The sequence below is a fragment of the Pavona decussata genome, unplaced genomic scaffold, assembly GCF_977016875.1.
Source record: "Pavona decussata unplaced genomic scaffold, jaPavDecu1.1 SCAFFOLD_61, whole genome shotgun sequence".
Classification (NCBI taxonomy): domain Eukaryota; kingdom Metazoa; phylum Cnidaria; class Anthozoa; order Scleractinia; family Agariciidae; genus Pavona; species Pavona decussata.
The window spans coordinates 67,250-82,760 of NW_028145482.1; the positions used below are offsets into that span (position 1 = coordinate 67,250).

Genomic DNA, 15,511 nt, shown 5'->3' on the forward strand with positions numbered 1-15,511 from the left:
GGCGAAAAATCAATCACTTATTAAGAGCCGATTTCTGAAATTATCAAAAATCGGGCGTCAGTCGTGAAATTTCGAATTCCTTCATATTTTGCCCATATAATCTCTATAGTGGAGTATTTTCAAAAATAACGTTAAAAGTTTCATCAGCGTGTTATTTTTTTCGAAATCGAGCAAAGTTTGAAATACGGCAAATTAGCGTCCTTTCGGTCACGAAACTTACTAAAAATTACCCATTTTCATCTCTCTCGTACAAAGAAACGCGATGTCCCCCATTAATGAAATGTTTACAAAATATAAACACATCCCTCTTCTTCATAATGCACTAGTTAAATTTAGATAAGCTTGAAGATTGGAAATGCTTCGGCCGTTAGAAGAAACCCCATTTCGGCAGTTTAAAAATGTAGCAAATTTCATCCAATTTCAACACAAAAGAAACCCAATTGGTACGTCCAGTTTGAATTTAAAATGAAGATATTGTTGAAGCACAACCTTTGAAGTTTACTGTCTTAAAATATTTCTGGCGGCAATGCAAAAGTATCCCGTCGAGAGACCAAAATGTGAAGGGTACTTTGACACGAGGAGAGCCTGTGAAACGAACAACGGCCGTCACGCTACAAATCAAGTCCTTTGTTAAATTATCACTTGCAACAAAGAATATGATTTCTATAAGCTGTACAGAAATTGCTAATAGCAGTTTATTCTCTGTTGAACTTAGTAGGATAACACTTTGTATGATTTTGTCAACTCCTGTATTTTTACACATGTAGAAGTCACTGGGGATTAGGCACATTTTGCCGTTAGTTGTGTAATTGGAAACTGTCTACATTATTCTGCTTCGGCTACTTTCAAAAATACAACAGTCAGGAAATACCAAAAGTCAGAGTATTTCTAAGCCTTAATTCATCTATTGCTTGAGGTTTTAAGACAGGAAATGCAATTACATTAGAATTATCAAGCAAAGATGGTATAAATTCACTTAGAAGAGGTCAAAGTTAACAGCAGAGATCAGCTATGTGATTGTCGCATCGCAGTATAAATATTTATGAAATTGCTATAAACTAGCAGTTTATTCTAGCCCTCAATTCGAAAAAACTCGCTAAGGAGGACTTACCACAGTGATCGGATCTGCAGCGCCAGTAACTCTTTTTAAACAGAAAAAGTTAAAATCCTTGTAACCGCGTGACTCTCACAAACTAAAGCGTGATCAAAACCGCGTGGGACCTGGTAACCGAACTATCTTCCCAAGCCGGCTACGAAGGCGAACAAGTAACAAACGACAAACAATTCCGTATTTTACCTCAGTAAATATGCAGTTCTTCAAGTTCCTAAACCAGCCGTCTAGCCAGATATACACTCCCTGTGCTTGAAAACATTTTTTTTTTGGCGGGGTGGGAACGAATTGGGGGGGGGGGGGGGGGGTCCTTGCGCGTGAGAACTCGCGGACATTTAGAACACAGCTTAGTGCCCTTTTTTCAACAGTCACTTTATATTTTCTACTGTATGGCACTTACCTTTGCAAATATCAAGAACGAAGTGGACAGTCACTATAGTGTTTCCTAACTACAGAAAAAGGCTCACATTAATGGTTGGAGGTTCCATCTATGATACAGTAGCAAGTAGAGTAGACATTGCAAACTGTATGAGGCCACACCTGCATTTTATGTCTACACGTAGCATCTTCCTTGACTGCAAGACAGTCAAATTTTTGTCTTTCAAGTGCAGATAAGATACTCGAGAAGCACAAAAAGCCTGGAATGTCATTCGAGTTCTCTTTTCCTACTGGCTAATGTTCATGTGGCATAATTAAAATTATGCCACATGAACATTAGCCAGTTCAAAGCTCTCAGTTAGTGAGAACGCCCAAAATTTCAAACCAAAACCCGAGGAAGCAAAATGAGTGGAATTGTGTAGAGAGAGAGAGCGCTTTTAAATTCGGGTTCATGTTTTCGCGGTTCTCACTATTCTGGAGCTTTGAACAGGCTAGGCTGCAAAACAGTCTTTTTGTGCGCTGGTCCGTCGTAGGACCATGTGCAGTCGTTTCTTGTAGGAAAATGTCTAGTCTACTTGCTACTGTATCATAGATGGAACCTCCAGCCAATAATGTTAGACTTTTGCTGTAGTTAGGAAACACTATAGTAACTGTCCACTTCGTTCTTGATATTCGCAAAGATAAGTGCCATACTGTAGAAAATATAAAGTGACTGTTGAAAAAAAGGCACTAAGCTGAGTTCTAAACGTCCGCGAGATCTCACGCACAAGAAACCTCCCTCCCCCTCCCCTCCCCCCCCCCCCTCCTCCTCCCCGCCAAGAAAAAAAAACGTTTTCAAGCACGGGGAGTGTATATTTGGCTACACGGCTGGTTTAGGAACTTGAAGAACTGCATATTTACTGAGGTAAAATACGGAATTGTTTGTCGTTTGTTACTTGTTCGCCTTCGTAGCCGGCTTGGGAAGTTAGTTCGGTTACCAGGTCCCACGCGGTTTTGATCACGCTTCAGTTTGTGAGAGTCACGCAGTTACAAGGATTTCAACTTTTTCTGTTTAAAAAGAGTTACTGGCGCTGCAGATCAGATCACTGTGGTAAGTCCTCCTTAGCGAGTTTTTTCGAATTGAGGGCCAGAGTAAACTGCTAGTTTATAGCAATTTCATAAATATTTATACTGCGATGCGACAATCACATAGCTGATCTCTGCTGTTAACTTTGACCTCTTCTAAGTGAATTTATACCATCTTTGCTTGATAGTTCTAATTTAATTGCCTTTCCTGTCTTAAAACCTCAAGCAATAGATGAATTAAGGCTTAGAAATACTCTGACTTTTGGTATTTCCTGACTGTTGTATTTTTGAAAGTAGCCGAAGCAGAATAATGTAAACAGTTTCCAATTACACAACTAACGGCAAAATGTGCCTAATCCCCAGTGACTTCTACATGTGTAAAAATACAGGAGTTGACAAAATCATACAAAGTGTTATCCTACTAAGTTCAACAGAGAATAAACTACTATTAGCAATTTCTGTACAGCTTATAGAAAACATATTCTTTGTCGCAAGTGATAATTTAACAAAGGACTTGATTTGTAGCGTGACGGCCGTTGTTCGTTTCACAGGCTCTCCTCGTGTCAAAGTACCCTTCACATTTTGGTCTCTCGACGGGATACTTTTGCATTGCCGCCAGAAATATTTTAAGACAGTAAACTTCAAAGGTTGTGCTTCAACAATATCTTCATTTTAAATTCAAACTGGACGTACCAATTGGGTTTCTTTTGTGTTGAAATTGGATGAAATTTGCTACATTTTTAAACTGCCGAAATGGGGTTTCTTCTAACGGCCGAAGCATTTCCAATCTTCAAGCTTATCTAAATTTAACTAGTGCATTATGAAGAAGAGGGATGTGTTTATATTTTGTAAACATTTCATAAATGGAGGACATCGTGTTTCTTTGTACGAGCGAGATGAAAATGGGTAATTTTTAGTAAGTTTCGTGACCGAAAGGACGCTAATTTGCCGTATTTCAAACTTTGCCCGATTTCGAAAAAAATAACACGCTGATGAAACTTTTAACGTTATTTTTGAAAATACTCCACTATAGAGATTATATGGGCAAAATATGAAGGAATTCGAAATTTCACGACTGACGCCCGATTTTTGATAATTTCAGAAATCGGCTCTTAAGCGAGGAAATTGAGATCAAATACTCCACTTGTTTTTACTATAAATCCAACTAAAGTAATATTCCATGAAAATAGAGGAGCTTATGTCATTAAGTTGTTATTTTGAAGTTAAAACGTCTCGAACCGAGCGTCTTTTTAATGTGCACTATCTATGGCAAACATAGACGAAGCTGAGCCCAATCAGGTTGTAGCGCTTTGGATAGAAGGTTAGATTTATGCGGTACTCATATACAGATGAACGAAAAGTTTCCTAGAGGAGCGTGATGTAAAAGGTGCTAGAGAGAGCGAGAGATCCTCTGTTACCTTCCGAGATCTTTTCTACGTCAAGTGGAAGAAATGTTCTTCAGGGTCTTTCCTGCAGATCTTGACTCATTCTGTTACAGAAAAAACTCAAGTGTTTTGTCATGTACGACCCACAGCCACTAACATTTCGACAACCTCATTTCATTTCAAGATATTCCGCTTTTCGCGCCTTCAGGAACTGAAGCCCTTTTTCGAAAGAACAGCAGGTATTATTATTATTATTATTATGCGCAGTAAAACTATCTGTATGCACAGTATCAGAAAGCAACACAGGGCGCGTAGCGTAACCTGTGAGCCAAGCGAAACCGAAAATAGCACGTGAATAAATCAATAAAATATATATACATATATATAGATGTCTGAAAGTCTAAAACTCATAACTCATAACTCGTAAACTCATAACTCATAAACTCATAACTCATAAACTAAACTGAGTGAAATCTACTTTTATTGAAAAATGTCCCGTAAAGCATCTCAAAAAGTATATATGAAAGATTTAAGAGCCACAATGTTTAAATTTCAAACATTTTGGGAATGATTAGACCTCAATGGAATTTTTTGTTTCCGGCGTTATTTCCCCTGCATGCAATAAGGGCAATATCCGATACATTTGAAGTCAACATTTTCACCAAATTAGTCTCTACATAAGCACTGATGAGCCTTTGCGTTTCAATCAAATACCACGTGATTGACTGCATGGAATTGTTACGTTTTTTTTATAGAAACAAACTCGAGTTATTTTGAGGAACAGCTTTCCTATATTTAAAACATGTCTTTCCGCCTCTTACTTGACCAAATAAGATCGAAAAAGAGTATGAGTTGTAGAGAAAGCCAACTAGATCGCGTGATTTCTCAACGTTGTTGATAAAAAAAAAAAAACAGTATCACAATCCTTTACGTTTACAGTCAATTTTAGATCTTAATTATGTTGATTCTCTTACTGGCGCAGTAGGCCAAATTTGGCCTTCATAACTTTCCCAATTATCGGACCAGGTGTTTCGTATTTCAGATATAATTTTGCACATCGTCTTTTTCAGATATATTATATTTTGTTACTAAATAAAGATTAAATTCTCTATTGAAGACGTACAGTGCAAAGAAACAATGAATTAGGTCTGTTGCAAAATACAGAACAGGAATTGTCCTCCTGCTTGTTGTTCGTCTTTCTCTTCGTCTTCTTTTCCAATTTTTTAATATTGCTTAACTGTTTATCCTTTCAGTGTTGATTCCACGATTGTACAAACCCTCAGAAAACTTTCTGGCATTAGACCTTGCACAGATGTGATCTAGGAACGTCATTTTCAATGTCGTCTCCGTGTTCATGTACATAAAACCCACCCTTTTGTTTGTTACGAACTGTCTCCGACTGCCCTCAGCTCTTCTCCTTTCATCACTTTCGGAGCCGATACTCATCTCTGAGTATCGCGCGCCCTTTTCCGAATTCCAAGCCTGTTGTGTCCTAATACTTAAGAAATAGATCATGTTTCCCTGATGACTAAATCACATGATTTTTATCATAGATAGTAGTTGATTACGTAATGAATCAGTTCATGTTAACGGCTAGACACGTAGACTGAGTATTCATTGTAGTGGGAGGGGGAGGATAAAATACAACAGTGGCGATGAGGTTAGAGGCATAGGTCTCCATCCTTGCCAAAATGGACACTCAGTGAGAAAAACCTCCAGCCTCTGGTGCTGGCACAGCGTCTCACCAAAGCACCGCACCACTCATCGCACCACAACAACCCATCAACATTCCACGAAGTGGTTTACCTCCTTTCTTTCCCTTCAATCCTCTAACAATCAACTGTTGGTTTTTTGGGCAAAAAAGATTCGTCGTTTCGAGAATCTCTTCATATTCTTACACGAATTCGACCCAACAGTTCGATGCTGACTCCTGTTAACGTACGTGGACGAAGGAACGGATGACATCTTCGACATCCCGCCAAGTTACCGGGACTACAAATCTTAACCACTTGAAATCGATGATACCGGGCAACCAGTTGCACAACCTGCCCGACGCATTCCCCTTGGTATGATCACCGCAGTAAACGCCAAATTAAAGGAAATGCGTGACGAAGGTATAATTGCGAAAGTTGAAGGCCGGCTACCCACATGGCTACCTCCCCTCATTGCAATTCCGCGGCCAAAAGAGCTGTTCATGGACGCTTAGTGTTAGATATATGTGCCTTAAGCACGGCCCTGGTTCGCCGAAGAGTTCAGATTCCAACAGCTGATAAAATCTTGCGCAAACTGGAAGGAGCCACAGTTTTTACAAAGGTGAACCTATCGTGAATCTATCTATCTATTGACGCTAGAAGAAGAATACGGCCTTTGATCACTGCGACGGACAGCATTGTTTCACTGAGCGACTCATCATGGGCGCATCACCCTCGGGAGGACACTTCCATGAAATAATCCACGGATTAATCAACGATATCCCTGGATGGGCCAACATTTCAGAATTTGGCTCTGGTCGAACTCCAAGGAAGCGCACTACACACAGAGCAACTTCTTCAAACCTTGGAAACCAGTAGTATAACCCTAAACTACCCAAATATTTGGGTCGTACAAATAAAATGCTGTACGTGTTTCAGCAATATTAAATCGAGAAAACAAATCCGGCTTCAGCAAAAGGTCATCAAGTATAGAATGTACTTTTGTCCTCAAAACTATAGCACTATTGCATCATCTTTTCGCTAACTTAAGCAAGATCATTTTTGTACTGAACCCGGAAAAAACGCTTCGTTTCTAACTGTGACGTATGGCTATATCACTTTGGTTAATTTAAACTTGTATCAGAAAAACAAATGGTTGAACAGACGTTGTGTTGAAGTATACCTAGAGACAGGTATGAGAGGTCCGCCAGATAAATGTTTAACTGTAATAGGACTTATTTTAGACGACTCGTGTACAACTGAATCTCAAACAATTCCCAATTAATTAATTGTAGACGTTTTTCTCAGTAAGTACAGTACTGGTCTAAAATAGCATATTTTGTAAATACATTTTTAGGTATTTATCGTATTTTATTTCCGTAACTTTTTCGGCTTGTTTGCTTTTAATAGTCATATGTGGTAATAACCTTTCTCATGGTTATCGGCCAGTTCCGCGAGCTTCCGCAATCACCACCAGTCAATTGCAAGCACAACTGAGTAGGTAACTAACACTGAGTGGAACCATAAGGTAAGGATCTTGTTACGTATTTGTATTAGCAAACTTTTGCACCACGTTACTCGTTACATTACCCTATCTTTGTAAACTACATATAATGCTATTGAAGGTAAAGAAGGAGTTGGCTCCCTCCCGGTTCATGGCACCTTAAAACTTATCAGAATTAGTGCGGCATTAATGCATGGTTCCACCGTAAATCTATGTCTAGCTGGTACAGTTTGATTAACATGTGTTTTCAATTTCCTAATTTTGTTATCATTTCCAAAGAACTGGACTTTCATCATTGGGGTTCATATATGAAGCGATTATAAACTACTTTAAACTAAGAATTGATTTAGAGATACACAATCAAGATAAAGGAATCACTTCACCTCAGTGGCTAAGCGGCTGTTTCTACATAACGGGAAGTAATAAAATGTGTTCTCAGTTGTAAGTCGAACCGAATAATTCCTTTAGAATAATTCCGAATAATTCCTTTAGCAGGGTCTGGGTGCTTTAGGCAGAGTATGACAGGAAAGAGATCCATCGAGAGATTTGTTTACAAAAGCTGTAACAACGGGATGTCAATATCCGTCAGCTCTCAACTCAAAGCAGAATAATTGATTAGTTGAAAACAGACTTTATCGAGGTAATTTTTCTCATGTGCCGTTTATTGCGGGCTTGGCTTTGTTAACTGGACTATTTATTTGAGTGAAATCCATGAAAGATTCTTATTTGAACATTACTTTGCGCCATCGATCAGATCGATCATGCGAGGTTGACACGTTTCATAGTTGCAGGAAGCCGTTGATTACTTTTCCTTGTTGCTGTTTTCTCTATTTTATACTGACGTTTTAATATCAAAGTCAACCATTCAGGACAGACTCATGTAAGGCATAACCATACAAAAAGAGAAACGTTATTGATATTTATCATACATAAACTCGGCGGCCCATTTTCAATTTTCTGTTTGAAAGAGGAAACTGTCACAACAGTTCATGTGACACATTTTCAAGATTGGAAGTTGATATCAGTTGATATCTTGTACATTTTGATAGTTTTTACATATTTTAGATTTCTAATGTATTTGCGAATTGTGTGTATTTTTTTTTTTGAGATCCGTTTTGAAAACCATATTTTGTATGAAAAAGTCATCTCAATAAAGATTATTATTATTATTATTATTATTATTATTATTATTATTATGAAGTTAGGATTGAATTAAGATGATGAAACTCTGTTTCACTACCAAGTTTGGTGGTCTTTCCGTAAATTCCTGCAGAATAATAATTGTTTTTAGAAGCGATAAAAGAAGCAGAGACCGATACAACGTAGAATTACGGTTTAAAGGTTACTATATTTCGGCTGGCCAAACCAGCCTTCTTCAGGTATAATGAAAATTTACATTGGGATATACGCTTATATAGCTGACAAATATTTGCGCAATAGCGGAACTACGTTAAACTAAATTGATTGACAGTATAAAATATGAAGCAAATGAAATAATAATAACAAAGAATGAAAAATAGTAAAAGGAAAAAAGCTAGTACATTTCTTCGCGAATATTAAGGCCATGTGGAGAGAGTGTTCTGCCTTTTGAGATTAAAAAGGCTTCCCTGGCCTTACATATTGAGTCTCGGTTAGAGTAGACTTTTTCTATGGGGATTAATTGCATGTCGTTAGCGGTGTGGTTAGGAGCGGTGAGGAAGTGTTCTGCGGCTGTGGTGGGTTTAGATTTAGTGTTAGGGTTATCTATGGTGCAGCGGTGTTCATTAAAGCGGTCTTTTAAGCGTCGTTTAGTCTCTCCTATGTATTGTAAATTACAGCGGTTACATTGGATCATGTAGATTATATTATTAGTTTCACAGGTCAGGTAAGATTTGATAGGGCGCGTTTCACCAGTGGAAAAGAAGGTGTAGTTAGTGAGACCATCGGAAATGTATGGGCAAGTGGCACAATAAATACCGCAACGATAGGAGCCGGAAGGGAGTTGTGGGTGGGGATTAGTCGAGTTAGAAGAAAGTTTAGCCGAAACCAGTAAGTCGCGTAGGTTAGGAGATCGTCTGAAGGCCACAACAGGCAAATTTGGAAAAACCTTTTTGCAGCGGTCAGACGAGCGCAGTAAATGATAATGTTTTTTAATGATGTTGGAGATGTGAGGAAGCGATGGGTTAAAAGTCGTAATATAGCCGAAATATAGTAACCTTTAAACCGTAATTCTACGTTGTATCGGTCTCTGCTTCTTTTATCATTTGTATTTGTTAAGCCGATCTGATCAACAATTGATCCAACGTATACCAGCAGGATTATCGTTCACGGTTGTTGCTTGGACTTGACTCTTTTTAGAAGCCATGCCTTTCAAAGCATACCTGTAGTGTGAAATACTCGACCCCAAAGGGGCTCATTCACGCCTTAATTTTCCTGCTAGCAGAGGTCTCTGACGGTGAGAAAGGAGAGGGACCTTTGCCGGCCCCAGACGAATCTTCTGTTGCGCATGCGCTAGTGTTCCCTGACATCGAGTGACATTTTAGCCACATGTAACACCAGCCTCGCAAACCGGTTTGCGCGCGAAACAGCAGCAGCGGTAGGGCGATATGTTAAATTACTGATAGCTGTATGTGAAAATGACACGGACTCCTCAACAACATCGCAAATTCAAAGAACATAATTCTCCACGGACACCAGTAAAACCAGCAGCTGAAGGCACAGATGGAAACTACCTTTTGTGCGTTAAGCGGCTAGCACATCAGGCGATCGCTAAATACAGGCCGGAGATTGGAAAGCTAAAGTTTGCAGTTTGTTGGAGAGCACTCCTGACTTTCAAAAGCAATCTTCATGGCCTTGTGAGGAATGCTTTTGCAAAGTAGAATCGTAAGTCAAATGAAGTAAGGATTTTGAAGATGGCAAACGCGAAATAATTGAAGTGCGAAACTTGTAAACTAGCGGAAGCCATAACAACTGAGGGCTCAGAAATTTCCGGCGCATAATCTGAACAGAGTATGCGCATTGCATATTCAAGGCAACCGGTTTTGGAAACCGGTTAGTTTCGACCAAAAATCTGGTCGGCGGCTATAGGCTACATGAGAGAACGCGTCGGGGGCCGGCAGAGGTCTCTCTCCTCGCTGTCAGAGACCTGTGCTAGCAGGGAACGCTCTAAGGTGGGGCTCTACCTGAATTTGAGTGAAATTTGAAGAGGTTTTAAGAATGGATAGAAGAAAGAAAATGATTTTTGGAACACTAACAGACAGTCGATAACCACGCAAGAGCACCCCAGGTTGCTAGTGGACTAACTTGGTATCCGTCTATTAATTATTAACTACAAATTCTAATTTTAAAAATTCACTAAATCTTCAACATTTCTTATTTCTCTTAATTTTACCAATCCTTCAAGAATAATTATTTCCTACCAAATATACCTAAAAATCACCCAAAAATTCATAAAACACCCCAAATCATTGATTTGTGTTATGAATGGAGGGTTTTTGTATTGCTTGAAATGCAAACAAGATATTTCCATTTGAATACAATAAAATCTGCAATTCCACAGCGACAAACCAATGAGTGGTGCCGGATCACTTGTAGACCTGGATCAGCAAATTATCTCAAATAGAAAATATTAACGGCAGACTGATCCCAACGGCGGAGGTGACAAGCTTGAGAGAGCAAACAACAAAAGCTAGAATAACTGAAATATATTTGTTTTTTAAAAAAACAAATTTTTTTGCCCGATATTTCGGTTTGCAATACAAACCTTCCTCGGGGGCTGAACGAAAAAGAAAAGTGAGAAACATAAAAGGATCGTTACAAAGAAGATTTAAAATATAAAATGCGTGACAATGATTGGTTGTTTAGGACTAAGTGTGAGACATGACTCAGTTAGAAAGGCTCGTGAAGCTCATTTAATCAACAAAGCTAAAACATTGCACCCTCTTGGTATAAATAGACGTGACGAAACACGCCAATGACATGTCTCACACTTAGTCCTAAACAACCAATCATTGTCACGCATTTTATATTTTAAATCTTCTTTGTAACGATCCTTTTATGTTTCTCACTTTTCTTTTTCGTTCAGCCCCCGAGGAAGGTTTGTATTGCAAACCGAAATATCGGGCAAAAAAATTTGTTTTTTTAAAAAACAAATATATTTCAGTTATTCTAGCTTTTGTTGTTTGCTCTCTCAAGCTTGTCACCTCCGCCGTTGGGATCAGTCTGCCGTTAATATTTTCTATTTCCATTTGACCGATTTTAAGCGGCGTGAAAACGGCTTTCAGGTGAACCCCCACCTTAATTAATAAGTGCACTCACTTGAAACCCGTGAAAAGGCGTCAAAATCTTGCGCATGTTTTCTGCAAAATGTTTAAAGGGGATACTTTTAATACCGGTGAGTCCCTTTTGGTGCTAGAGGATGGACAAAGTTGGGGTTATTATTATTTTTGGAACATCCGGGGGAGGGGTACTTCCTTCCTTCCTTAGGTATATAGATATTTGCCGTCCAAGGGTCCTCAAGAGGTACGGATTTTGAGCTATTTAGACCCAAAAACGGATTTGGATTTTACAGACCAGGTCTCAGATTAGGGTTGGGATCTGAAGGGCTTGGCATGGCACACCACACCAAAAAAAGTCAGACAAATTCCCTACTTCCCACACCTTGTGGAACTGACTCGTAATGTCTCCCTTCGGCTCTCAACTTAACCCCAGAGCTGGTTGCGTTTTGCGCTGCAATGTACGAAAATTTTGCTTTTTTGCCATCACTCAGCTCAAACTGCGCCGAAAATAAAGTTTTAGTATTCCGCTATTATGTCATTTCACAAAACAAGGTCAACAGAATTCGCAAGATATGTTATATGTATTCACCAAATTTAGATGTGGACTGTCACTAAATGAGTGACATTTTAACGACCAATTTTAAAATTAGAATCAGGGGAAGAGTAAAAAATAGTAATTTACAGTCGTTATTTACAAGTTGCGGGGCATCACAGTGAGTTGAGTCATGTTGACAGCCAGTAAAACTTGAAAGAACTCGCTGGGTACAAAAAATGTGCTGACGTTGCACTAACTGGGCAAGAAAAACCAGTCTTCTGTTTTATGCATGACTTCGCATGCGACATGCTAAATATCATGGCCTATAATCGATCGTGACGACTGTCATATTACCGTTGAACGTATTATATTCGTAATTGAACGTAGTGAGAACGGAGCAAAGCATATTCAAAGGTAAGAGGGTAAAAAACTTTTGGAATTGAAAGCTCGTGCATGTTTAAAGTTAGTTTATCTATTCGATTCATGCTAACCATTCAAATGAAAGCTCTTGAGCAGGACATTTTATAGTATATTAAGTGTTTCGAACATTGGAGTCATCCATCGAGCGTGACCATTTGTATAACTTTGTTTAAAAATTTATTTCCATCAGTACATTTTCAGCCTTTTTCACAATTCTACATCTTTATCCGTTTCTGGCAAGCTGTTTAGTTTCATCAGTACCTCACCTAAACTTTTGGCCATCTTAACCAGCTGGCTAAGTCGACAACGAACAGATAACAGGCGACTGATTACCTTTTCAAAGTTGCGAATGCAACAAACAAAAACCTGTCGATATCCAGTGTCTCGTTAAATCAACGTTTTCTCAGGGTGTATAGTAGTAAATAGTTTTTTAACAATTTTTTAATTTTTTAACAAGGTACTAGTGAGCAGCACATAGCAACAAAATATTGTTGACTCATGGGTTTATTCTCCGACCCGTTTCTTCTGATAACTACACACTTCATCAGGGAGTTTGGACGAGATTACATGGGGAACTTATTTATACATAACTTTTACAAATCACGTTCCCGGAAGGGTGTGAACGACAAAACACCCGAAAAATGTGCAGGTTATGACTAAAATCCTGCGTAGAATGTGTGATGTTTAATTTTGGGGCTGACGGATTAAACCCAAAATTAAACATCACACATTCTACGCATAATATTGCAGGCATGGTGGAATCAAACACTTTTGTCAGTGATCTTTCGAGGAAGGCATATTAGTGTTTGTCTAGTTTGCACTTAAATTCGTGTAATAGTTTGTGCAGTTTCGTTCTCCATTCCATACACGGTTATACCTTCCACAGTACTAGCTAGTAGTAGAGCTGGACATCTTCACAGCACATTTATCAGCAGACACTGATACGAAATTGGAAATGAATGTCCTTAAGGACTCCAGGTTAAATTTAACTCGATGATTACGCAGGTTAAAGTGGAAGAAATACACCGCCGTCGATCCCGCATTATTGTACCTTCGACTTATTTGTGATTTGACATTTTTGAACTTTCCTCAGTATGTTACCTCTGATGACAGCTCGTGAGAGCGTGTCTATTTAAGAACAAAAGTGGCAGCGTATCTTGACGAGTACATCTTTAAACATATTTATGTAAACTGCACCTAATGAAGCATTGATCCTTGGAAAAAAAATACTGTAAAAAACCTTTGAAACTAATGTTGTGTATTACGCGGCTTGTTAAATCAGACGTTAAATACGTCAGCCCCAAAATTAAACATCACACATTCTAATGAACATATTTCTCTCGGGAACGTGATTTGTTAAAGTTATGTATACTAAGACAAAGTTCCCCATGTAATTTCGTCCAAACTCCCTGATGAAGTCTGTAGTTATCAGAAGAAACGGGTGGGAGAATAAACCTTGAGTCAACAATATTTCGCTGCGGTGTGCTGCTCACTAGAACCTTGTTAAAAAATAAAAAATCAAATAAAAAAAAAAAGAAGGTTTTCTTTAAGTTTTGACCGATGGTTTACCGAACAAATCTTTACATGCACATAAACCAGTTTAGAGAAAGACAAAAATGCAACTTCAGTTTTCTTAACCTGCTCAAAGAGAAGCAGTTATGTTCTTCTATGTCCTATTTCTAGTATATTTCTTTACTAGTGTACATACAGAAAGTATATGTATCAAATACAAATTAGAAAGTAGAAATATTTGGATGGATGGCACTTATTTAGACACGATAATTTTTAAAGTTACAAAGCTTGTGGCATCGTAAAAGCGAAAAAAAAGAAAAAGCCAAAAAGACAAAACGAAACAAGAGCGAGTTCAAGAACAGTTACAGAAGGACGTGACTTGCCTATGGTTTTTATCCACTTCAGCACGTTTACATTTCGTGCTAGAGAACACGACGGAACTTATAACGGAGACATTTCACGGTTCTTACATTATGGCATGTCTAAGTGTTAGGGGAATCCCCTGAATCGACCATCAAGAACGTGCACCTGATTGGTCTACTGTACGTCTCAACGTCCAATCGGCTTTGACCAGTTGGCAGATATGCCTAGAACCGACGTTGCTTTCAGCTTCATGCTAGTAACATCTGTATCCTACCAAGTCGGGAATCGCCGGGAATTCATTTCTCCTTGAAGATTTGTGAAGCTAACTTCTGTTATTATTCGGAGTGACGGTAGTAAGTCTGTTTAAAGATGTATTCGTCAAGATACGCTGCCACTTTTGTTCTTTAATAAACACGCTCTCACGAGCTGTCATCAGAGGTAACATACTGGGGAAAGTCCAAAAAATATCAATTCACAAGTAAAGCGAAGGTACAGTAATGCGGGATCGACGGCGGTGTATTTCTTCAATTTTAACCTGCGTAATAATCGAGTTAAAAATTTAACCTGGAGTCCTGAAGGACATTCATTTCGTATTTCGTATCAGTGTCTGCGTAGTACTTAAACAATTTTAAAACGAACCTATGGTATATATGTTACATCTTTAAAATGAGCAACGCACTGGAAAACTGAAGAACATAGCTTCATTAACCAGTATTTGTCCATCACTGGTGCAGATAAATGTGCTATGGGGTCATCTTCCACTACTGATGTGAAAGGAAAAATCGTGTTATGGAATGGAAAGCGAAACTACACGAACTATTATTCAATGTTCAAGTCTCCGTGTCGCAAACTAGACAGATACTGATATATGCTTTCCTCGAAATCGATCACTGACAAAAGTGTTCGATTCTACTATGCCAATATTACTGTTATCACTAATAAGAACAAAAAAGGGAACTTTCTATACTTCAAAAGAAACCTGTCCTTGATTGCCACGTCAAAATCGGTAGGCCTCCAAGGTGGTTATGCCACGTAAGTGTCGTGCGTAATTTTGCACCGAGCAGACGGTTTCTTCCGCGGCGGACGCTACGCAAAGGTTTCTCTCCCTTTCATGGCGTAGCGTCCAGTGGAGAAACCACTACTCACAGGGTAGCACTGACTACATCAAACAGGCCAAAAGTTAGAAGGAGGAAAATCCCAATTTCCTATCATGACCGAACTTCGTGAACAGGTGGGAGACTGAGTATTTCAAATTTCTTTTTAAGACAATACTACATACTGCAATACGCTC

At 38.8% G+C, this 15,511-nt stretch overlaps 1 protein-coding gene across 5 annotated transcripts in view; it reads left to right on the top strand.

Moving 5' to 3' along the window:
* The window catches only part of LOC146478923 (TNF receptor-associated factor 2-like), a 60,217-nt gene that overhangs the window by 2,403 nt on the left and 42,303 nt on the right, over window positions 1-15,511 (top strand). For 2 of the 5 annotated variants that reach the window (XM_085111217.1, XM_085111222.1), the window contains exon 1: window positions 12,507-15,451. The gene's annotated coding sequence lies outside the window, so the exon portion shown is untranslated. Of the gene's footprint in view, window positions 1-4,479; window positions 7,159-12,506; window positions 15,452-15,511 lie in introns of those variants that run through there. The other 3 variants (XM_085111214.1, XM_085111213.1, XM_085111221.1) reach the window with 3 other exon arrangements.